Raw genomic sequence first — 16,009 nt, forward strand, 5'->3', positions numbered from 1 at the left:
TTTCCTGATTTTCCCCCTTTTGAATCAATAATTGTCATTTTCTAATCCATTTTTTCTGTGTTTTTTAGTTCAAAAATCATTTTGTAAAATCTAAAAATATATTTAAAAAAAGCTAAAATAAACATTGTTTTAGATCTATAAAAAACGGAATATTCAGGGGAATAATGGAGTTGACGTTAAAGCGGCCCGGGAACCAACCCGAGTCTGACACCCCTGATTTAACGTCTTGTCTTAAAACATTGCTCGGCGGTAGAATTTAACTGGCTGCCAATATATAGCTAATATTGTATTAAATCAAACTGTGGCAGACGGACATCTCTAAAACAAGCCCCCAAAAAACATTACAAAACATAATCCCAGATACTATAAGAGCACTTATTCCGCCTGACAACACTCAGAGTCATCCCAGGACTCCCAAAGGTGTCGACACAACCATTGACTCCATCATACCTGTCAACCTCTGCCGATAACTGCCCTTATAAATGATTATGATTCCCCTTACAAACCCCCCAAAAACCTTACAAACACCGTACGACTCGTCGTACGGTGTTTGTAAGGTTTTTGGGGGGTTTGTAAGGGGAATCATAATCATTTATAAGGGCAGTTATCGGCAGAGGTTGACAGCTATGCTCCATGTTTGCACTCCAACAATTTGTCTTATGTAGCGTCATGACCGACAGGGGAATGGGGTTAACAAAACACACAAAGATTTGTTGAAAAAGCAAGCCACGTACGGGACTGAAGTGCACTCGGCGATAAGGAAATGCGTTTCCGTCGGGATGATTACGTGCGTCGTTAATGCTAAACGACAGAAGCGTGAGGAAACGGTTTCGGTTATCTCGACGGGCCAAAGGCTAACTAGTTTCGCCGCAAGGACGGAGGGCTCTCCGTCGCATTCTTGTCTGTTTACAAGTCACGGATGGACGGAAGCGAGAGGCCTGGCGAAACTAAATTCTTGACGAAAACCTGAGCTGATCTCAGTCGAATGCACACACAAAAAAAAGAAAAACAGAAGACAGAAGGAGCACTTCCACGGAAGACCTCTGTTTTGGCAGAGCACGTGTAGCCCATGTTGTTGGTGTCAGGTGAGAATACACAAAAGGAGAGAAATTACAAGCTAAGTAAACAGTCCACTTTGAAAGCCGCGGCCTGTTTTGACTTCCCAAAAACAGCAACGAGCGAAGCTCGCACTGTAAACTCAAAAGGACCAAACATTTTCCCAGGAATTAGCGGCGCACGCGAGCGAGCACGTGTCTGGCGATCGGCGTTCACATTTACGATGTTTACACCGAGAATAAGAAGGATGCTTTGTTGGAGACGTCGCTTTTCCACTTAAAAACGTGACGCCATTGTGGCTTTAGAGAACTCAAGCACGGTGTGCTTTCTAAATACAGTGGTACCGAGACCTACGATCAGCTCTACCTACGACATGCTCGAGGTAGGATGAACATTTCGATCGAATAATTTGCCTTAGATACGATCAAAATTTGGAGATGCGACCAGGCCAGGTGGCCATGACATAAGAGGCTGTTTATCATTGTAGCGCACTGTCTTTTTTTGACGCATCTCTTTCGTGTATAACAGATACCTACGAGCACTGAACGATTTATTCAGACGAGTTTCGACCAGGAAATGCACAACGCGCATGCGCGGGCAAAAAGAGGGCTTTCTGGGTAATGAAGTATACTCGTGCACACAACACCGATAGGCAATGGCACCCTTTCTCAGAATAAAACTTCATTACCCACAATCAATACGCTGTTATTCCTTCTTTAGCCTGTTAAGCTCCCACGATCGCTCATTCAAGACTACTACTTCTCGTTGGCAAGTGGTCGTGCGTTATCCTATTGGGAGGACATTTGTGTGCATGATTTTGGGAATATTTTGAAGGGAATAAATAGTACAACAGCAAACAGCCCATCGATAGCGAACGTGAGGGTGGAGGCGTGGCAAACAGCTAACCCGCCCAGAACGAAGGTAAAAAAAAAAATAAACTAAATTAGAATTCAGTTTTGTGTAAAGTTACATTAAACGTATGTTTGAGTGTGTCTTTATATATTAATCCAAGTTAATTTAAATTTGTTTGTTTCGTTACGAGTGCGTTGTCGTGAAAAAAGCCCCCCGAGCCCCGACCCCGCCTCCGTGTATGTTGCTGTCTCTACCCTCCACGAAATGCGTCTAATTTTACTTCTATTAAACACATTTTATACCACTAGTTATGTGTTACTTTGTTAATAGAGGGCGAATTAGAAGAAATAAAACATTTTTTTCCAATCCAATATCCTGTTTTTGGTGTCTTTTCAGAGGTTTGGAACGAATTAATCTGTTTTCAGTTCATTTCAATGGGAAACGTTTGCTCGAGTTACGAAAAGCTCGACATACGATCACAATCCCGCAACGGATTAAGATCGTATGTCGAGGTACCACTGTACACTTGTGGACAGAACACCCGATAAAAAGCCGTGCTTCTTTCCCCCCAAGGTCAAGCGTTCGCTGAACCGGAAAAAACCCCACGTCAACCTAATGCCCCAACGCGGGACCCCCGCTTTTATCTCCCGGCTCATTCTCACCATCCGATCCGGCGCTAACGACGGCTACGACTGCCGGCGGTGGTGTTGACACAGCAAAAGGCCGCCTTTGATTTTCTGTCAAAGTGGGTCAAAAGACAAACACACGGGGCCAGAATGTAAGGGAAGGGGGCCGGGGTGCTTGAAAGCGCACCCCCACGGACTACGCGCTCAAATGTGGAGCCACCCACGCTGAGCCGACGTGTCCACCTTGATCTATTCGAGGTTATAAACAAAACCGGAGGAGGAAAGAGCTCTTGAAAAAAGCTTTTATTTCAAGAATGTGTAAACTACAAGGAAGGCCAGAAATGTGCTCAACTGGAAATTTTAACTCAACCGACTGACCTGTCAACCTCGCTCGGCCAATTGCTCACCTTATTAATGATTGCAATTCCCCCTGTTAAGCGATTTTAAAAAAGTGTACAAATGAACACTGAAAAGTTTAAAATATTAGCAGTCGACGATGACATTTTTTGTTTACTACCACTGATTAGAGATTAGAGCCGAAATGGGTCAAATGATATCGGTTATACAAAAAATACGTACTTACAAAAAAATCCCAGACAAAGTTATTATACAGAGTAAATAGTAAATCTAAAACAATGTTTATTTTAGCTTTTTTAAAAATATATTTTTAGATTTTACAAAATGATTTTTGAACTAAAAACACAGAAAAAATGGATTAAAAAAATTACAATTATTGTTTTAAAAGGGGGAAAATCAGGAAATTTAATATACATCTATACTCTTCATTTTAATTTGATCCTAAAACAGAAAGTCGGCACATGATTTAATTTTCCGGGCCACACAAAATGATGCGGCGGGCCAGATTTGGCCCCCGGGCCGCCACTTTGACACACAGAGTACACCATTTGAAATGATAAAAAAACGTATAGGACACGATGAAAACATCAAAGTTGTATGTGACCGGCTTTTCCAACTTTCCACGGAAATAATTTGGGTTTTGCAGATTTAAAATTTTCGACTCGTCTGACTAACAAACTTAAATTTTGGTTTTACGGTGAACTAATTCGCAATCGCCGCATAAAACGACAACTTGAGGACAGAAGAAGCTATTCGAAGCGTTCAAAAATTGGACTCAAGGTACGAAAGTAAAGGAGTTTTCTCATCAGAAAGTGCCGACAAGGAAAAAGTGTCCCAAATGGCAACGTTGCAGCGAGCTTAAGTAAAAGAGCATTTTCAGCACTTTGGCTAAGCCCCTGGCTAAAATCCTGGCTCCCGAAACCCTGAAGCTGCGGTCCAACCTGGCCTAACACCTGGCCGCCCCCATTTTTTTTGCAGGGAATTGGTCATCTAGCGCACAACTCAAGCCGCACTTCAATCCAAAAAGCTCCACTTGCGTTGGGTTAAGTGCGCACAGCAGTGGTCTGGGGGCCCCTTTGACCCAATTCTCACCGTGCAACCCCACGACTGCAATAATAATAACTCGTACGGTCGCGGTTTTCTCACATGGGCTTGAAATTAGAAAGAAATACAATCTGTTGCGTCCATACGTTGAATGTAGGAAACGTAGCGATGAACCCCGCAGATATGAAAATGTATCCTTTTCCAGGCCAAACCCAAGTGGCCAAAAGTCACAAATTCACTTTTTGTTGACTCGCATCAATCCAAGTCAAGACTTTTCCAGTTGCTTAACAGTAGGAATAACTCTAGGCCACATGTGTCAAAGTGGCGGCCCGGGGGCCAAATCTGGCCCGCCGCATCATTTTGTGCGGCCCGGGAAAGTAAATGATGAGTGCCGACTTTCTGTTTTAGGATCAAATTAAAATGATAGATATGGATGTATATTATATTTCCTGATTTCCTCCCCCTTTAAATCAATAATTTCAATTTTTAATCCATTTTTTCTTTGTGTTTTTAGTTCCAAAATCATTTTGTAAAATCTAAAAATATATAAAAATATTTTCTGTTTTCCACTTCAATATGGAACATAATTAAAGAAAAATTTGGTTTCCTTTTGAAATTTTTTACTAAGAAAAAAAGCTCAAATAAACATTGTTTTAGATCTATAAAAAATGAATATTTAGGGCTTTTAATCCAGTTCTTTTAATCCATTTATATAAGAAAAAAATCTAAATATTATATCTAAAATGGTCCGGCCCACATGAAATGGAGTTGAAGTTATGCGGCCCGCGAACCAACCCGAGTCTGAGACCCTTTGTTCTAGACTCTCAACTTGTCTTTAAATGACAGATTAAAAAAGCTCTCTGAATAAAATTAAATTTGTCCAATTTTAGGTTAGTTAGAAGTCAGCAAAATTGTATTTTGACACAATGGTCATATCACACATGACTTACTGTAATTTTGGTATTTACTTTGGTGGAAAATTCCCAAGCGAGGACTTTACGGGCAAAGCGGCGGTACACAAAAAAAAGCGTACGTATTCTAATTTAAAGCCAATTCGGCGGCATCCGAAGGTTTTGACGGGGAAAATATCAGCAGAATCTTCCGCAAACTTAACTGGAGTCCAACTTTCTTTCGGATTGGAAAATAGTTGCGCTTTCGCGGCCGGCCAAATGTTTGCCATCCGTATTCCGCCGTGACTGCGTGCGGTTTGAAATTTTTTGCCACGCGTGCTCGGAAACTAATTGGCAATCTCCACTTTGACGGTTTTTGGAGATTTTCGACTGGCCGTACGTTGGTTCTCATCTCGTGTTTCTGTTCTGACGCTCAAATGTACTTGTCAAAGTCATTGACTTGGACTTGGACTTGAGCGTAAATAGCAATTTTGCGGCTGTTGGCGGCTCCGAATAATCTCAGCTGAACGTCTGTGAACAGAAAACTGGATGAAACCCGACACGTGGACTTGTCGCTAACCGTGTTCTTGGATGCGGCGCTGGCCACGCCTCTTCCAAGCGGCCATGTTTGGGTGCAATACAAGCTATTGCATTGTTCCTATCCACAGTGGCATCACCAAAGATGACATGTTGGAAAAGAACGGCCAGTGCTTAATATTTTCATACAAAGAGCAACGTGACTAATGAGCCTTGTTCTATTTTTTTTTTTTTTTAACGCAAAGCATTGAAGTCGAAGCACTTTGACGCCTGGAACTTGTTTTTCTTTCTACTTGACGCTCCTTGGATAAACACGCAGTCTGAACGAATAAGACTGACACGCTATGTTTTAATTGGCAAGTCACTGAATGGTGTATTCATGCTGGCACTAAATGACCATTCACACGGTATTTTTGAATGTTTTTTTACGCTTTTTTGAAAATTATAAATGTATGCATGGCAATGACGGCTGTAAATTTGTTAACATTGTAAAGCAGGGGAGCTTTTTTGCTGTTGTTTTTCTTTTAAATTGTATTTGTATGCATGCTGTAAATTTGTTAACGTTCTAAAAAAAAGGGCACTCACTTTTTTTGCAGAAAAAGAATGCATGCTAAAAGTATGATAAATGTTAATGAAATGCACAGAACTCCAACAGACATATAGCCTAACGTGTATAATATCTATGACCAATATGCGCACAAAATCAACCTTTCTCTTCAAATATTTTTATAAAGTCATCGATTCCTTCAAAAGGACAACTCAATTGTGGGCTTTCAAAATAAAACATTTGTTATTGCAATTTAAAAAAAAACATAAAACAGCACATTTCTGTTCTATGTACCGTATTTTCACGACTATAAGGCGCACCGCATTATAAGGCGCACCCTCAATGAATGACACATTTTATTTTTTCCCATATATAAAGCACACTGGATTATAAGGCGCCCAGTCCATTTTGCAGAAAATTTAAGACTTTTAAGTGCGCCTTATAGTCGTGAAAATACGGTACATAATTTAAAGTAGTCCAAAATAAGTAAATTTCCCCCTTCAAAAGTCGTTTAATTGTAGAAAACAATATTTAGACAACTACAACATATTATTTTTAGTTAGTATTTTTTAACATCATAATTAAATCTTTCAGTATTAAAGGCAACATTGTGGTTGAATTTCGGCAAATAAAAAAGCATAAAATGTGTTTTCTTGGGGTGAGTTAATACAGTAGACATCAGTGTCTTGTATAAAACATGCATTTTAGAAGTTGGCAGTTAAACACTGCGCGCCACACCACAAAAAAAATGATCCGCTTACGTTGCCAGATGTTTCTTTTTCCAGGAATGGCGTCCAACTTCGATACGAAGGGACTAAAAGCCCGGGATGCATAAGTTTTTTTTAAAAAAGTCTAACCACACTGTGTAATGTATGATGTGGTCCGTTTTCTACAGGCTTGTGGGAAAGCGAACATGTGTGTTTTTTGCTGGTGAGAATAGTGGCCCACTTTGCATTTTGGTTTTCCACTTGGTTTTATGGCTTTAAACGGGATTTACGCCGGACTAGTAAGAATTAAAGCTATTAAAGTTCATTCGATGCAAATGATTTTGACACACAATTGTGCCTTTTAGTCGACTCGTGTGCATTTTTGGTTGATGACATCCCAATAAATTAGGAGTGAGAAAGCTAATGTGGGTTGTTTCTGCTGAAAACACCTTCAGATTTGAAAGTATTTGAGTAGGTAAAGTGTTCTAACTTGTCAATAAACATTTAAACAAGAACAGTCAAGTGTGTTTCAAGTTTTTGTTGGTCTACGGCCGATGACTCACGGGAGAAGCAAGTTTTTAAGCCAATGAAATGCTTCAGACGGCCCAAATTGCCGGTTTTTGTCTGGCGCGGTAATGACTGGTCGCACATGGAGTGACGTCGGTACGAATCGGTCCTGTTTCTTTAAGGATTGACCTGTCGACCTGTCAATAATTGTGTCGATATGAAGCTAGGAGTGGAAAATGTTGGCGTTTTTGTTGTTGCACCAAACAGAAAGAGCAGCACAATAGCCATTGAAGTGAAGCATTAAAACATTTTTTTGGATCTTTAGTCAGTGAAATTGTGAAATTGTCCTCTCAAAGGACAATTTTTCTGGCTTTTTGTTTTGGTTTTTAAACGTTACACAAGAGACTGGTTTGGACTTGCCCTCTCGACAAAACAAATCAAGGCCGAAAAGCCAAATTCAACCGGTAGAACCAGTTGACTCGACGTCCTGTTTTTTCCACACGCGGCGCCGCAATCAAATTCAAGATTTTCCAAAGTAACGTAACAAAGGGAATCGAGCATCTTGCCAAAACACACGAAGCGCTCCAATTATCCACTAAGGCAGTGTTTCCCAACCAGTGTGCCGCAGGAAATGATTTGCCAAGGAACCCATACATTGTAATATGGCCAATGAAAAATCTTAATACGAGATTGAAATATGATGAACATTGATTGTACTATTACGAGATTGAAATCTTAATACATACTTTGAGGTTAAAGTCATTTTCAAGCTTATTTTTATGTAACATCAACCCGAGGTTGTTTGGATTCAAAGACTTTAACTTTTGCCGACGTTAAATTTGTGTGAGCAAGAACGCATTTTCGTGTAATATTACAAGATTGAAGTAATATTAGGAGAGAAAAAACACGTCATATTACAAGATTTTGTGTTTTATGTTTAAGTTGTTTGGTTTCAAAGCATCGACTTTTGGTGATATGAAGTCTGTGTAGCCATAAAACTGCTTATAGTGTATTATTAGTATATTTAAATAATATTGAAATGAACTGTCATCAGATTTTGAGATTTAGATCGTTACATTGCTTATTTTTACATCACTCAAACCGGATTTTGTTGGGGTCTGCAGACATCAACTTTTTGCGACAATGGTTAGTGTTAAGATTTTAATTTGTAATTGTTTTTGGAGGGGTTTAGTTCAGTTAATATTTTGATTCTTATTTTATAAATGGATTAAAAGAACTGGATTAAAAGCCCTAAATATTCAGTTTTTTAATAGATCTAAAACAATGTTTATTTGAGCTTTTTTTATATATTTTTAGATTTTACAAAATGATTTTTGAACTAAAAACACAGAAAAAATGGATTAAAAAATTACAAATATTGTTTTAGAAGGGGGAAAATCAGGAAATTTAATAAACATCAATACTTGTCATTTGAATTTGATCCTAAAACATAAAGTCGGCACTCATGATTTAATTTCCCGGGGCACACAAAATGATGCGGCGGGCCAGATTTGGCCCCCGGGCCGCCACTTTTGGTTTAGTTTATTTAATTCCTATTGAAAAAAAGTTTGATGAGAATGACTTGATATGGATCGTTTCAAATGTTAAGATTTTCACATTTTTTCACCAAAAAAAAGTGAGCCACAGCTCTAAAAAGATTGCGAAACGCGGCTCTAACGCGTACGTGCTAGCACAATAACAGCGGCAGAGTAATGCACGTTGACCTTGACCCCCCCGACCTATGACTCGCACATTGCGCGGATTTGGCGTCGGTGGCGTTAAATCAGCGATCAAAGGGCTCCCGAAACGGCGGATTTGTCTGCGTTGTGTCATGGTTTCCGTCCAGACGGTAAGAAGCGTGTCGAAAAGTAGCAGGCGCGCTATGCTGGGAAATCCACCAGCTGGTTTCTCTTATGAACGTATAGGCCGCCGCTTGAAAAATGGACGGACTTCACCGTGGAAACGGGAAGGAAACCGACGTGCCGAAAGCAAAGAAGGGGATTGATGAAAGTTTCGGAGGTCGCGGTGAATACGGGGGTCTTTAATTCATTTGCATTCCCGGCCTTTAAGTCATTACACGTTGATTTATGAAGCTGGTTACCCAGTCTGTGGTTTAGGATGAGCTCGCTCGTACGGGAAAGCGCCGTTCGCATCCTTTGCGGGTGACACCGAGCCAAGCGCCGTGCAATTATCGTGAAAACGACTGAATAAGAAGGATTTGATTGGGGGGTCGCTTCCACGCCGCCGCCGCCGCCGTGGCGCCCTTGCCAACAACGGATTTTGATCTCACCGTGTGAATGCAACTCGGGGAGCAAGAATATTTACTTATTTTTGTACACATATTAGCTTATTCATTATATCTGTATTTTGAATAATATGTGGTTGAAAATGACATCAATTGGCTATAGCGGAATTTTTACATCAGTGTGAATTAAAATCTGCATTAATGAAGGTTTTTTTGCTGATTATTGCTCTTCATTGCTAGACTTTTTTCTTGCTTCCAAAAATAATTGCACATATTGTATTTTCACGACTATAAGGCGCACAGAAGTCTTAAATTATCTACAAAATAGACAGCGATGTCGGAAGGCGGCTAACGCGTCTCGAAGCCTATGAAATTGTATTTTTTTAATTGCCGGAGCAGTCCTAATACTGTCAAAATATCAGGGGACACATAAAAAGCCGCCAGCTGGAATTGGGTGTGCGCAAACGTCCGCGACAGAATTATGTAACCAAAGTAAGAAAAGATGAATCCGCTTGACAGGAAAGCAAAGTCCGGTCTGCCGCCCCTTTAAAAAGGCATCAGGACGCGTCGGGAGACGAAGAACGTACGGAGGTCTCGTCGTTACGTAAGGTCAAATGTGGAAAAAGCCTTTTGCGTACGATGGGAACATTTCACGTGTCATTTACATGTATGTCACTCACTTAGAAAGGGAAGAGGAAAAAAATGGCTGACCTAAAATGTTGGATGTTATTTTTCCATCTTATTTGTTTTTCTCCGCCTGATTTCAGAAGCAGATTGGCTTTTGCCAAACGCAGTGGCGGGCCGTCAGGTCCTTCAAGGCCTTCTCTGCTGGCCTAAGAAATATCTGAATCATATATTATATTTTGTCCATCAAGTTATTATTCCAAATGGTCTGTTAGCTTCCTTTCATTGCTTTTCCCCCTGGTTGCACTGCTTCCAGATGTGTGTTTTCATATTGAAGCATTTAACCAATCACATTTCAGCCATTATTTGTTGCCAGGGTCAGAAATCTGCCTCAAGGCCTTCACAATCAGTTCTGCAGGCTATGCTGCATTAAACAAGCGTCGATAAGACTGTTGCTTTAACCAATCAGATTTCGAGTTGGCAACACAACAATGCCTTGTCGCAGGTGTAGGGATACGTCATCGCTTTCACCAACTATGATTGGCTAGTGAGAGAGTGGATTAGCCAGAGCTACCAAACTGTATTTGGAGCGAGCTGCACAAGCAAATATATGGTTGTATTGACTTAAAGCCATTTTCAAGACGGACTATGCCAGAAATACGACAAGACACGCTCGAATTTCAGCATTAGCTTCATTGGCGATAGAAAAAAGGATGAAAGAAAGGAGGATGGATATTTTGTACAGTTAAAAATGATTTTTGGAGAGTAAAATATGGCTATATCCCTAAATAATATTTCAATTGTGGGCCCGGTTCGGATATCTGAAAAGCTCCAGCGTTTGTATTTAAGCTCCAGTGTTTGTATTTAATCACTAAATGCTGCTAGGAAGTGGATTTTACCCCATTTTAGTGCAATTTTTGCCGTTTCGCCATTGACGTCCATCGCTGTCTTTTCCCGGGAAAATCACCCCCCGGCCCGGTTGTAATGTCTGAAAACTCCAGTATTTGTAGTTAATCATTAAATGCTGCTAAGAAGCGGATTTTACCCGTTGAAGGCGCTACGAGAAAATGCACGGACCGCCACTGGCCAAACGCCATCTTTTTGGAAAATACGGAAAGGCCGAGCTTGGGTGCCATTTTTTTTCTTGGTTTCCACTTGGACTTCTCGCCACTTGGTACACGTGTCTGGCGTGCTAATCTTGAAAGCCATTGGCTGGAGGAACGACGCAGACTTTTTACAGTCTTGTAAAAAATGTTCACGCGAGGTCTAACTTTTTAAACGTCCACAGCTGCCCAAACAGTCTCTCTCGACGGCGGCGGCGGCGGCGCTTTTCGATTCTCGGCCAATATTTTCTTTGTGCCGTGGGTCGAGTATCAAAAGTAGAAAGCCTCGGGGAAAACCAAAAAGAATGAATAGCATACCTGTCAACCTCTGCCGATAACTGCCCTTATAAATGATTATGATTCCCCTTACAAACCCCCCAAAAACCTTACAAACACCGTACGAGTCGTACGACTCGTACGGTGTTTGTAAGGTTTTGGGGGGGTTTGTAAGGGGAATCAATAATCATTTATAAGGGCAGTTATCGGCAGAGGTTGACAGGTATGGAATAGCGGAGATAAAAAGTGGGCGTGCCCCCATTTTGACGCCATTTTTTGGGGGGGAAAGACCGGTCTACAGGAACTGAACATTTTGGGGTCCCCTTCAAACGCAAAGAGCCGTCCGGTCATCCGTATTCCATTTTTAAATGAAAACACATTTGCCATCTCTTGTTACATATGCCAGCTTTCCGAGCAGCTAGCGGCTAGCCCCTTGGTCGCAGACATCCGACACCCCCTCCGCCTTCCACAGAACCCCAAAATGGAAAATTGCAGCCTATTGACTGCACCATTTGATATTTTGGAAGAATCTTTCAGCGCCATCTCAATTGCCTTTGCAGACGCACCGTATCCAGACATGACTCAATATCCTGAGGGAGGATTCTGGCCTCTCGCAGGCGTACGCTAATTGTAAACATTGCATTTGCACTTTCTACATACGTTTGTGTACCCCCCAAAAAAGAACGCCCCCACCCCACCCTCCATTCCGCCCGCCGCTAACCCGGTGCCCCGACATCCGTGCCATTGGAGCGCTACTAAAAGTGGGTTAATTGCGGCGGTATGGACGCTTTCCAGTAATGGCAGTCTGGCTTTCTTATCCGTTGTGATTTTCCAACTTTTTACAGTGTGGAAAGTGCAAAGACGCGTTTTCGTTAGCGTCAAAATAATCTTTTTGCGGCGGGCCACGTCGTCAAATATCGTTTTATTCGGGCGGGAGGCCGCGTTTAACTAACTTTCATATTTGCATATCATAGAGGAATGTTTTTCATCACATAATTGACCTAAATATTGTCCTTAGAAAATCTTCTCTTAATATATATTTTATGATTTCTTTAAAAAGAGTGAATTACCTCTTTGGTCATTATATACATTTCATTTTTACTTCAAATTTATTTTCATTTGTATTTTTTCAACAAGCAGAAGGGATAAAGAAATAAAGCTGCAAATATTGCGTTTTAAACGTACTTTTGTTTGAATTTAAAAACAGCAGATATTATGATATTGATGTCATTTTTATGTTTTTTTATATTAGTTTATGAACAAAGAATAGAGTCAATATTCCTTAAATCTAACTTCATATCATACGTGAAACTGTGTGGCATGAGGATAAAAAAAAAGATATTAAAAAAAAATATTCAGGTAAGTAATATGTCAGCTGTCAATCAAAAAGTCACCTCATTCTGCACAACAGTAAATTTATGATCGTTATGTCAAAGCGAAATAGTTTTGTCATGTTAATTAATGACAGTGGCACATTCTTAAAATAACGTAATAAAGAATGCTCCTTACCTTGCATGTTTTGGAATGTGCTTGAAGAAATGCCGATCATTCGTAGCCATTTTTGTGCGTACTCTAAAAAATAATAAATAAATATTAGTTTTCAGTCAGTACGAAAGTATGCAGAGACATATATTAACTTCAGATGAGTGCTAACATTATTAACGCCATTTTACCATAGTACACGCAGTCATTAAATGCACTTTTTGCAACGTAAAAACAAAAAGAAAAGCTGTTCTTTAATTCCAACCTAATATGTCCAATTTAAAAAATACTAATTATTTCAATTTGAATACTTGAATGTGTACTATATTTGAAAAATGATGGTACACTGAGTTTGCATAAATTAATCTAGCTTTACACACGCATTAAATCCTTGATTAGGCACAATAATTGCATTGAAATATATATATTTAATAAATAAATCCCCATTTTCCAAATGAAAGCACCCAATATAAACTTTGCACACAAGCTTTTTTTGTTTCTATCAAATTGTATTCATATTTTTGAGTATACGATCACTTTGATCTGTTGCACATCTACTACAAAGTGGATTAAAAAAACAAATACAAAATTTGCCATGCTTATTTGTATTGTTAAGTGATTAACGAATATACCAATGTTAACTTTAAAAAAAAAATTGGGGGAAAAATGCTGTTTAGTCCCTTTTCTTAATCTTGCATGCACAAAAAACAGAATAAATAGTACTAAATATGGTGTAAAATCTATAATCCAGAGCTTTACAAAACGTTAAAGTGTTTTTTTAATAAGCTTTGCTGCACCTTTAAATGTGCCCTGTTTCTCCAAATCGACTAATTAGTGGTTTAACTCCACAAAAGCCCCAAAATATTTTTTATCTCTTGAAGGAATTTGAACTCCATTACATGCAACCTTTGTAAACCACAAGACTGACCTAATTTGGGCGTGTCTTGCCTACGAGTTATCTAACAATCACTTGTTCAAAATATTCTCCCATAACATCATAAAACAATATACTCATCATCACGGTTACCACAGCTATGCTTCTTTTTGCCCCAACACACAACTAGCCAATCAGAAACATCCTATCGGGCAATAAACAAGGTTTGATGTCATTTAATGAAGAGGTTGGGGATTTTATGAGCAGGGCGTGCCAACCTACTTTGCCACCCTTTCCCTCTACTAACATACTTCTTTTTTTTCACACCAGGTATAAACTACCTGTGGAACATTCTGTACTTGCACTCAGCATTGTACTTCTCAATCCCATTCAAAGAGTGCCATAGGGGGAGGGCTAGTAAGTTCACAGACTTGCTGGAAAGACGTCCATCGTGTCCATAATGTACATCACATACTGTATCGGATATAGTGGCGGGCCGTGCATTTTCTCGTAGCACCTTCAACGAATCAATTGCACTAAAATGGGGTAAAATCCACTTTCTAGCAGCATTTAGTGATTAAATACAAACACTGGAGCTTTTCAGATATCATAACCGGGCCCACAATCGAAATATTATTTAGGAATATAGCCATATTTGACTCACCAAAAATCCTTTTTAACTGTACACAATATCCATCCTCCTTTCTTTCTTCCTTCTTTTCTATCGCCATCGAAGCTAATGCTGAAAGTCTAGCCTGTCCTGTCGTATTTCTGCCATAGTCCGTCTTGAAAATGGCTTTAAATCAACACAACAATATATTTGCTTGTGCAGCTCGCTCCAGATACACTTTGGTAGCTCTGGCTAATCACTAGCCAATCATAGTTGGTGAAAGCGATGACGTATCCCTACGCCTGCGACAATACATTGTGGTGTTGCCAACTCGAAATCTGATTGGTTAAAGCAACAGTCTTATAGACACTTGTTTAATGCAGCAGAGCCTGCAGAACTGATTGTGAAGGCCTTGAGGCAGATTTCTGACCCTGGCAACAAATAATGGCTGAAATGTGATTGGTTAGATGCTTCAATATGAAAACACATTATGGAAGCAGTGCAACCAGGGGGAAAAGCAATATCCTAATTAGCGGTATGTGAGATTCTCGTGCCAGTCCGTTTCAAACGTGGTTCACGTACAAATTCAATTAAATTTCATGAGAAAAGCTCATGAAAAGGCAGACGCAAGCTTGCTGAGCCAGCATCCGCCGTCATAAGTACTGCAACGCTACGCACAAATGGAAAGTCTGCAGACCTGAATTGAACTGTATTTTTTTTCCATTTGCACTGCAGACTGGCCAAATCCAAAATGGGGAGTTAGGGGGTTCTTAAATAATACAACCGAGTTACGTGTCCCCTATTTATGTGTCCGTTTTTTAATTTAGACCATGTGTGTGGATGAAATATATATATATATATATATATATATATATATATATATATATATATATATATATATATATATATATATATATATATATATATATATATACATACATACACACTTTCATAATCTAAATACAAAAGCCTAGTTGGCAAAATATGTCCAAGTTAGGTCTTTTTTTAAGGTTATACTGTATGAGTATGTATATAAAAATGAGTCACTGTTATAGATTGTGCACATCTGCAGCTCATTTTTACGGGGGCGGGGGGTGTCAGTTTTTGAGGGGGTAGCAGTGGACCATCACGGCATTCAGCTCACTGTTTATCTCCTGATCCCCAAACAAAAGCCTCCCGGTTCCTGTCTGTGCAGGGCCTCCAATCAACACAAGCAATCTGCTCTTTACTTTCTGCCAAGATGGACCCCCCTCGGTCCCCCCCAGTCCCCCCGCAAGCCTCCCGTCCCAGTTTACGGTGCTCTGAGGAAGACCTCCTAGTTGTGTTTCTTAACAGCGAGCACATTTTACAGAAGCCGCTTGGATCCTAAACAGTGACTGGACGCCGTTCTATCTTTTCCGCGGCACCGCTCAGTGGTCGGGGGGTGCGATTGAACGTTGATTTGGATAATGACGCCGCCTAAAAAATCACAACAATCTTAAAGTACCGTATTTTCACGAGTAACGAATGCTATTTCTGTATTTGACACACACAAAGGACGCACCGTTTTTATAGACGCAGCCAGGCATGGCAAAACATACACAAGCTTAAAACATACACGCTACACCCACACTCTAAAAACACGTTTTTAAAAAGGCAACAGAAGCAAAACTGACTTCGGTTGTACTTTAGT

The 16,009-nt window shown here is 40.0% G+C and overlaps 2 protein-coding genes across 14 annotated transcripts in view; one reads left to right on the top strand and one right to left on the bottom strand.

Annotated features, from left to right (window-relative positions):
* The window catches only part of mkln1 (muskelin 1, intracellular mediator containing kelch motifs), a 159,138-nt gene that overhangs the window by 131,276 nt on the left and 11,853 nt on the right, over positions 1-16,009 (top strand). The gene's annotated exons all lie outside the window — the stretch shown is intronic.
* LOC144069249 (ankyrin repeat and SOCS box protein 13-like) overlaps positions 1-16,009 on the bottom strand; it is a 91,185-nt gene that overhangs the window by 68,442 nt on the left and 6,734 nt on the right. For all 10 annotated transcript variants that reach the window (XM_077594486.1, XM_077594485.1, XM_077594483.1 and 7 more), the window contains one exon: positions 12,881-12,943. The gene's annotated coding sequence lies outside the window, so the exon portion shown is untranslated. The remainder of the gene's footprint in view (positions 1-12,880; positions 12,944-16,009) is intronic.

Source organism: Stigmatopora argus, chromosome 23 (assembly GCF_051989625.1).
Source record: "Stigmatopora argus isolate UIUO_Sarg chromosome 23, RoL_Sarg_1.0, whole genome shotgun sequence".
Lineage (NCBI taxonomy): Eukaryota > Metazoa > Chordata > Actinopteri > Syngnathiformes > Syngnathidae > Stigmatopora > Stigmatopora argus.